The sequence below is a fragment of the Pinus tabuliformis genome, chromosome 2_1 (genome assembly GCF_031772625.1).
Source record: "Pinus tabuliformis cultivar Carrire ecotype Pingquan chromosome 2_1, CPIR1, whole genome shotgun sequence".
Taxonomy (NCBI): Eukaryota; Viridiplantae; Streptophyta; class Pinopsida; order Pinales; family Pinaceae; genus Pinus; species Pinus tabuliformis.
Genome location: NC_142299.1, coordinates 522982320 through 522992005, shown reverse-complemented (window position 1 = coordinate 522992005; position 9686 = coordinate 522982320).

The following is a 9686-nucleotide window of genomic DNA, read 5'->3' as shown; positions in this document are numbered from 1 at the left end:
ATAATGTTCAATTTCTCAATTTCACTTCTTCAATTTTCCAGTGAAAGTAGAGAAATAGTAGATAGAATAAATAAACAAATGCATATAAAAATACATCCAAGAGACGAGAGACACAAATTTGGTCAATTACCAAAGAAAAGCAAATTGTGGGGAAAACCCTTGCAAATATTTTTATTATTAGGTTTTATTCAAATATTTAGTAAAGATAGTACATTATCCAATTTCAATTCAATATCCAAATCATGTCAAAATTCTAAGCAATGGAGTCAATTGAAGTCTATTTTTTTTTTTTTTTCGTGTAGACTGTTTAAGTGAACATCATTCAATCGTTTTCAAAGAATTCCCTAACCAGAGATAGTACAACAATCCAATAATCATCAAAGGAGCTCGATCTTGGAGCGATTTATGAAAACTTACTTGCTAAAGCAAAAGAACCCAAATAATTCGAATTAGACTACTCAAACCTGGTCAACATGGAGATGGAGCTTGTGGCCAACTTTTGCAATTTAGGGCTTCAATCAGAGAGCTTGGATTTTGTTTTTCCTTACACCAATGTCTACGTCCTACTAGAACACAAAGGATTGACCCAAAAACACAATAAAATCAAGTTATTTAATCCCAAGTCAATTTTGGTCAATGTCGTGTAGTCAGCCTTGTAAGTTGGCCCAATCATAGACAACCATCTATACGTCGCATGAGACAAAGTGGTCTTCCACTTCTAAGTTGTACGAAGCAATAGAAGAATCATAGAGAAGGTATATGTTGAGTGCATGAGGTGCCTAATGAGGTTTGATGTCTCATATATTTATATGAATCCATGTGGGTGGAATGACAAGTTTAATGGGCATCATGAGGCTAAATAAATGTGTGGTCAACCTTAACAATTGTACATGAGAGAATAAATTAAATTTCAAACTTCCTCTTGTCCAAAATGGCTAATATTTATGTCGATGTTGGTCCTCTCAAAGAGACAAATTTAATGCAAAAATTATCTTCATCAAATGAGTTGTCCAAATTGGAATTTAGCCCTAGATTCATAATTTAACACCTGCAATCCTTACTAATAGGTCAAGGAAGAATAATTACAACCAAGAAAATATTCAAAGACAAGTGACTAGCTAATAGTAAAACAACAACAATAGTAATAATCAAAGAAGATAGATATAGAATACTTATATCTTGAGATGAATGTCACCTTTCTCTTGCTCTTTAGTCTTCTTGCATTCATATGAAACCTTTATCAAAATTATCCACATCATCATCATGATGTCATTTCTTCCTTTCAATGGTGTGGTTTCTTCCTTAAGTGGAAATTTTGATCTAAATCTAATCCTAGGGATTGGTTGTAAACCCCAGGATTTCTTATTCAAATCATTTTTTCTTGCTAGCATTTACTAACCCTAGGAATCCAAATGTATAAAACCTTAGACTATTTTGTAGTCAAGACTTCCAATATTCCATACCCTAGATTTTCACTTTACATCTTCTTGCAAGTCCTATAGTCTTTGATATATGCAAGATTTTATTTCCATATAGAAAAGTTCAAATACAATAGAATCTCAATCCCTCAACAAATAAAAATATCAAAATAAAATGTGTCATTATGGGGAATATTCCAATGATATGTTTTCATCAAGGGAGACATATGGCAGACCCATTTAGACACTATTTTAGCAAGCAACTATTCTTGTTTAAATATGATTTTATTCCTCTGGTTTGTACTAATCGAGTTCTACAAATAATTAGTCTCTATTAATAGGAATTTAAAACATCATAGCGGACTTGACATCCTCTTCATTATAAGATTATCATATTGAAAGCACTTCTTTTGTAAAATTATGTTGTCTTCAAAGGTATGGTAGAGAAAGTGCTCCCTTTTTCTTTTCTTTCATGATTGTGCATCTGTATATTATGAAATAGATGTCATTCTCATAAATATGCAATCGAGATATATAGCTTCATAACACAATGCAACATCATCACACTTCACCCTGTCAATACATTAGTAAAGGTCACATGTTTCTCTTATTTGGCTATACTCCTATGGGCCAATGAAATTTGTTCATGTCATAAATTTTTATGTGCCATATTAACAATATTTCCTTGGACATGATCGAATATTATTTAGTAATGTGATGTAATTTTCTCATAACTTACAACTTTCCTTATAGATCCATCATTGTCCCGTGACTAATTCAGTAAGTTTTTATTGAACTCAATATCAATAGCTCCAAGGGAAACATCTAATGCAAATATTACTACAAACCTAAATTCAATGATTATTGACAAATATTTTGTCAAGCCAAAGAATTTTTCTAAATGAAACCTTTAACCCCAAACTAGACTATAAGTGATAAAGCATACCATACATTTCAGGTAACAAAATTTGGATTTATAGATTCGTTGATCTCTATATAAGTATTCACTTTTAGGACTTAAACTTGTCTTTATCAATACATCTCTGTAATGTTCTTTTCATACTCCAGTAGTCATAAAAAATATAATGAAATGATGACCTCAAATATATTTTGACAGTTATATTTTCAAATTCTTTTGGATTTCTTCTTCCAAACTGACACTCATTTTAATTCTCAAGAAAACAAGGTATTGATTAAGACTCATTAAAGCATAAGTCATTGAATTAGTAGTGCAATTGACTTCGCCAAGAAAAAAAAAACTTGACTATATTTCGAGATCTTATACAATATAGACCTTCAAACTTGTGAATTAAACAATTTGTCTAGAATCTCTTATCAGAACAAATATTGAGCATGAGATATTTCAAACTTGTTATCAAATTATTATCTTTCACATTTCTCCTTGATGCTCAAGCAGAGGTTCTATTTTTTATTCTACTAGGTTTGTGTCAGCCTCTTATTAATTATCTTTATGTTCCTTTGGATATACTACAAATATCCCTAATGAGGCTTCTACCAACCTTATCCATCCTCGTACTAGAGTTCTAGACTGTGTTCATTTTTTTCTAATGTTGAGGCCTCCTTCTTCAATGTCTCGGTCACCAATGCACACTATCTATTAGTCACTAATCCACACTATCTATACCTTCAACGTGATCTATAAATAATTCCTATATTTTTTAAGCTTTGTGGTGGAATTTTCTTACTACATCGAGATCCCTTTTGATTCATGGTTGTCCTCACTAGGCTTTGGTCTACTTTCCCACTCCTCAAATAAACCTAGGATGCTATAAGTCTACCTTGTACCTTTAAGATGAACTCTATCTTTTTGACAAAACAATTTGTCTTTAGATTTGATTACAAGGGTAGTTTCTTATAGCCTCCTTTTAGGGCATAAGTATATCTAGATTTATTGCTTCCATCGTGGAACTAGACTGGGATTAGGGCTTATTTTAGGATAACATTTACCCAAAGCTCTAATACCTTGTTGACTTTTAAACGATAATGTCCATAAACAATTACTTCTTATGATATTATCTTATGTTTATATTTTATTACATTTAAAATTCATCATAAAGTAATTTCATAGGAGTTAAAACATAAATGTGTTATGAAACCAACTCACAAATAGATAGATCAACGAATTAAAAATTATCCTCTTCAAGGGGGAAACCTCCTTTACATTAAATAAATGAAAATTTCTTGGATGATACAAACAAAAAGACATCGTTTCAATATATAGAAGTCCAAGGGGTAACAATATAATCAGATCCTACATAGAAATAATAATGTAAAGGCACAACAATAACAATAGTGGGCTTCTTTGGGGCACAATAATAACAATATGGGGACTACATGGGAACAACAATAACAATAAGGGGGCTACACTAACAATAACAATAATGGGATACACTAGTATTATAGGGACATAACATGGCCCTCTACTTGAAAAAAGTGTTGTCATCAATGCTTTAGTAGTTCTAAATGATTCTATATAAAATTATCATCCTCCCATGTGGAATATTCACCGGGTAAGTTCTTCCACTTGATGAGATACTCTGAAATTGATCGATTTTGTAGCTGTTGGGTTCTTGTTTTCGTGATTTCCTTAGGTTCCAAAATGATGTTTCCTTCCTCGTCAAGTTTTGGAAATAATTTTTGAACTGGGAGCTTCTCACCTATAACCCTCTTTAAGTGTTAACCATGGACATATGGGTGAACTTGGGAAGAGGCAAGAATATCCAATTTGTATGCCATAGTACCAATAATTTGTAGCACCATGTAAGGAGCATAGTACTTTGTTGATAATTTATTATCCTTCTTATCTTGCTTAAGGGACATTTGTTTGTATAGGCGACTCTGTAAAAATGCTCAGTCACGTACATGAAAACGTCTTTCATTGTGATGATGACCAACCTGTTGTTTCATTCAATTCTAAGCTAAAGTGAGGTTATCCTTTAAGAGTTGGAGAACTAATTATTGATGCTCGATTTTATATTCCATTGCTTGAAATTTTGAATTTTCTCTTAAATATGATGTGATGGACGATGGATGATATCCATGAAGTTCCATAAATGGGTTTATTTTTGCTACAATATGGAAGGAAGTGTTATACAGCCATTCAGAAAGAGGTAACCACTTGACGCCTTATGTTTGTTTATCAGATGCAAAGGAACGAAGATATCCTTCCAAACATTTTTTCTTTGTCTCAGTTTTCCCATCACATTGAGGATGATAAGATGAATGATGAGATAATTGAGTACCCAGACAAGAAAATAATTCCGTTTAAAAATTTCCAGTGAAAATGGGATCTTTGTCACTTACAATAATTTTTGGGTTTCCATGTAGCTTTTGAATTGTTTCCATAAATGCAATACTAATTGTACTAGACTTAAATGGATGAGATAATGCATAAAAGTTTGCATACTTGGTAAATCTATCAACTACTACCATGATGAAACTCTTTCCTTTGGACTTGGGGTAAACCTGTGATAAAATCCATTGAGACCTCCTCTCAACGTTCACTTGGAATGGTTAAAGATTGTGACAGACCCGGGGTCTTAATTGTCTCAACTTTATTTTGTTGGAAAACCAAACATTCTTCCACAAACTTTTGAATATCAAATTTAAGGCCATCCCAAAAAAAATTCCTTCATTACCCTATGGTAAGTTTTAAAAATCCTTATTACCCTCCAAAGGGAGAGTTGTGAAATTCCAAAAGAATATTTTGTTTGAGTTGGGAGTTCTTACAAAGATATAACTAATCTGTGTACCATAATGAATCATTTTTCTAGCTAAATGTTTCATATGTACTGGGATCTTGTTGCAAATTTTGAATGAGTGTGGACACTTCTTCGTCATTCTTCCATTCACCCCTTGCTTTGGTTATCTGATTTGGTTGGATAATAGAAATGACACAAATAAATAATTCCACATCCTTATCCTTTCTTGAGAGTGCATTTTTAACAACATTTTGCTTCCCTTTCTTGGATATGATTTCGATGTCATAACCCAACTTCTTTGTAACCCATTTTTGTTGTTGTTTTGAAGATAATATTTGTTCCAAAACGTATTTAAGACTATCAGGAGATGTTTTTACCTTTAAATGTATTATGATTAGGTAATGTCCCCATTTCTTTAGTGCATGTAGTATTGGCATCATTTCCTTCTCATAAATATGTTTGTGTAAATACTTTCCTTTGATTAAACAACTTTCAAAAGAAATGGGTCTTACTTATTTCATTAAAACACCACAAATTCCATTTCTCGAGGCATCACATTCCATAATAAAGGTTTTTGTGAAGTCTGGAATAGTTAAGATTGGTGCTTGGCATGTTTCCTATATAATATTTTCAAAGGCCTCAGTTGCTTCTCGAGTATAATAAACTGTATCTTTCTTCAATAATGTTGTTAGAGGCGTTATTATTCACCCATAATTCTTAACAAACTTGCGATAATTCCCTGTCAACCCAAAAAATCCTCGCAGATGTTTTATGGTTGTGGGGATTTTCCATTCCTTAATGCCATTAATTTTTTTAGGGTCTACCTTAACACCCTCATGTGATACAATATCACCCAAATATTCCACCTTTTGTACTCCAAATAAACATTTGGAGGTTTTTGCATATACTTGTTTCTCCTCTAATAGTTTAAGAACCCTATAAACATGTTGAATATGATCCTTTCAAGGATTTTTGTAGATTAGTATATCATCAAAAAATACTAACACAAATTTTCTAAGGAATGATTTGAAAAGGCATGACCAAAAATTCATAATGACCCTCACGAGTTCTAAATGTTGTTTTCAAAATGTCTTCAGTCTTCATTCTAATTTGATGATATCTTGAATGAAGATCCAACATGGTGAGGTAAATAGCTCCATGTAATTCATCCAACAATTCATCAATGAAAGGAATGGGAAATTTATCTTTAATAGTGAGCTTGTTGAGCTCCCTATAATCCAGAGACATGCTCCATGATCCATACTTCTTGTGCACTAATACTACTAGAGCAGATAAATAACTTTGACTAGGTTGAGTTATACTAGCGTCTAGCATTTCTACAACCATACATTCAATTTAACTCTTTTTGGCATAGCGATATATGTAAGGCCTATTGTTTGGAGGAACACTTCATGGAATCAAATGAATATCGTGATCATGGTCACAAATAGGTGGGAGGCCTTTAGGAGTCTCAAATACCTTGGAATGATTTTCCAAGACTTTTTGGAGATCTAGAGATATATATGATTTCTATTTTTGAACTCTAGTGAGCATAATTGTGAAATTATGTCTCGTTGTTATTTATTTATAATATTTGTCATGCCATTAGAGTTGATTATATTTTCTAGTTTCTATGTGATACACCTTAATTCAATTTCCTATCCTTCCAAAAAAAATCGAGAAATGTTATTGAAAAGTACAAGTTATCGTACCCAAAGATTGTAACCATTGGACTCCCAGCACAACATCATCGCCACCCATTGTAATGGAAAGCATTGGACTATAAATACATATTTCCCCATGCTTAGAATGATATTATGGCAGTTTCAAGAACAATTTATAATTCCTCCATTTGCAACCATCAATTGACACTCTAGTACTGGATATAGGAATTAATTCAATTTCTTGGCAATCTTACAATGAATAAAATTATGGGCACTACCCAAATCAATCAACACTATTACCTTTTTATTCTTGATTTGTCCTTCTATCTTGAGAGTTTACGAGTGGTAATTACTTCCAATGCATTACAAGATATGGTCAGCTTCATTTCTTCTTTCTTTGGGTTTGGTTCCTCATTTATAGTCTTTTTTTTTAAATTTCTTGTTCCTTCTCTTCCTCCTCTTCAGAATCTATGTAAAATAATTTATTCTCAGCACACTTATGACCTTTAGTATATTTATTATCACAACTGTAACAAAGTTATTTCTCTCTTTTTTCTTCCAATTGTTGTGGTGTAAACCTTGGAGGTTGTGGAAGGTTAGGAGCAACACTTACATCTTTGTAGTTTTGAGTTGTAGACTTCCTGGTTGCGATAATTTTTCTTTCAACGTTTCTTGCCACCTTGAGTGCCTTATCCAATGAATTAGTTTCCCAAAGGATATACTATGTTGGATGATATCCTTTGAAGTCCCTATGAAGAAATCAATCCTATGCTCCTCTAGAATATCATTTACACTTATATTCATTTTTTGTAAGTCCTTAATCTGCTTTGCCATTGAACCCTTTTGTTTGAGATTTATAAATTGGCTAAAGAAGGTGTTTCTCTTTGTATCCTCATATGTGCTACCATTTCCTTCATAAAAATTGACCAAGTGAAAATTAGTTTATGAGAACAAATCCATCGATACTACACAAACTGATTTTGTTCTAAATATAAATATTCAATGTGTACCTTTTATGTGTTAGACACATCATGTAGATCAAACAATTGCTCCATCTATAGTATCCATGTCACCGGATCCTACCATCAAACTTACTTATATCGATATTTGGAATGTGGCTAGCCTTCAAACCACTATGTGAGTCTCCAAAATAATTATTTGTATTCCTTTTATCCTCATCATGATTTTCATGGAGTACCTTGTCACCATTAGGAAGCATTTCTTGTAGTAATTTTGTCAAACCTTCCTTCAAACCTTCTAGGTCCATTTTCAAATATGTTTTTAAACCATCCCTCAAACCTTCTATCTTAACATTCATAATTAATTCTATGTCATATTGCAAACCATCCATCTTAGCTTCCAGTTAATTTTTGGTTACACTTTGTGAGAGTGAAATCTGTTGCACTTGATCTCGTAATTTTGATATATCATGTTGAATTTCTTCTTCTTCTTAATGTATCATAAAAGAGCTTTCTAGTTTCTTACTAGGTGTGTCCATTTTTTTGTTTTGAGGCATTTTGAAATCAAATAATGATATCTATGATTCACTATGCCCTTTGAATCACTTCAAAATGTTTTTTCAAACAAAATTTATGCAAAATTTATAAAATACGCACATTTTTCTTTCTTTTTAGTAGCTAGATATTGTAGTTGTTTCATCTCTGCAATTTCGAATCTCCAAGATGTGAAATTTTGTTTTTTGCTATCCCTATGAGTATTCTTTCCAACCTAGCAAGTCAGACGAAGATTGGATTCTCCAAGAAAGAGTTATGCCACATCTCCCACAATGGCTTGATTATGCATCAGTTTAACAGAGAGAACTTGTATAGAGTGCCATGTGTCACTGTTTCATCCTTTGGCCCTTAAAATAATACCCAAGAAGCTACATTATTTCCTCTTTCCATTAATTATTTACAAAATTCAAATCAGATGCATAGAGAGAAAGTTATGATGAATTTACCTAGGTCACCTATTTGAGATGGAATTTTGGAGCTTGCAAAAACCCTAACTTCCTAGGATCATATCTCCAAAAATGTATTAAGACAAGATCTCAAGTATGTACATGATGTTCACTAAGATCTCGTCTCCACGTGGGTGAAATTTCAACCTCTGAAGCTTCGTAGAAACAAATTTATAGTGAAAATTCCATGATGACATGTTTGAAGCACTGAAACCCTAGAATCCAAAGCTCTGATACCAAATGTTATGCAACCAACTCACAAATAGATAGACCAACGACTTAAAAATTATCCTCTTTGAGGGGGAAACCTCCTTTACATTACATCAATGAACAATTATTGTGTGATACAAATTAAAATACCTCCTCTGTATATATAGGAGTCTAAAGGGTCACAATATAATCAAAGCCTACATAAAAATAATAATGTAAGGGCAGAACAATAACAATAAGGGGCTACACTAGTATTATAGGGACCTAACAAATTTATAGTAGGATCATAAAGAGACAACCACACAAGAAAACAATAATTTACCGTAGGAAAACCCACATGGGGGGAATCCCAATAGCCCTTCTTCTTATAGAAATAATTAAGTTCCATAGAAATACATCAAGTCATATAGAAGGTCAAAATAACCAATACTAAAGCTAAGTCAAACTTAGTCCATTTATATTCAATCAAGTTATAGGTTTGCTGATGCAGGAACATTTAAAATTCAAATTCAAAATGTATTTTTACTAGACTTGGGGGTGTTTATTTGTCAAGGGAGTTGATTCCCTAAATGAGTGAAATTCTTTAATTTAATTATAGAACAATTGTATATAAATGATTTAAAGTGAGGATTGATGTAATCATATCTTCTCAAGAGAGGTATCAATAGTATTTGTGAGCAGTTAGAGAGATTTTGGAGTTAGCTGGCTTTAT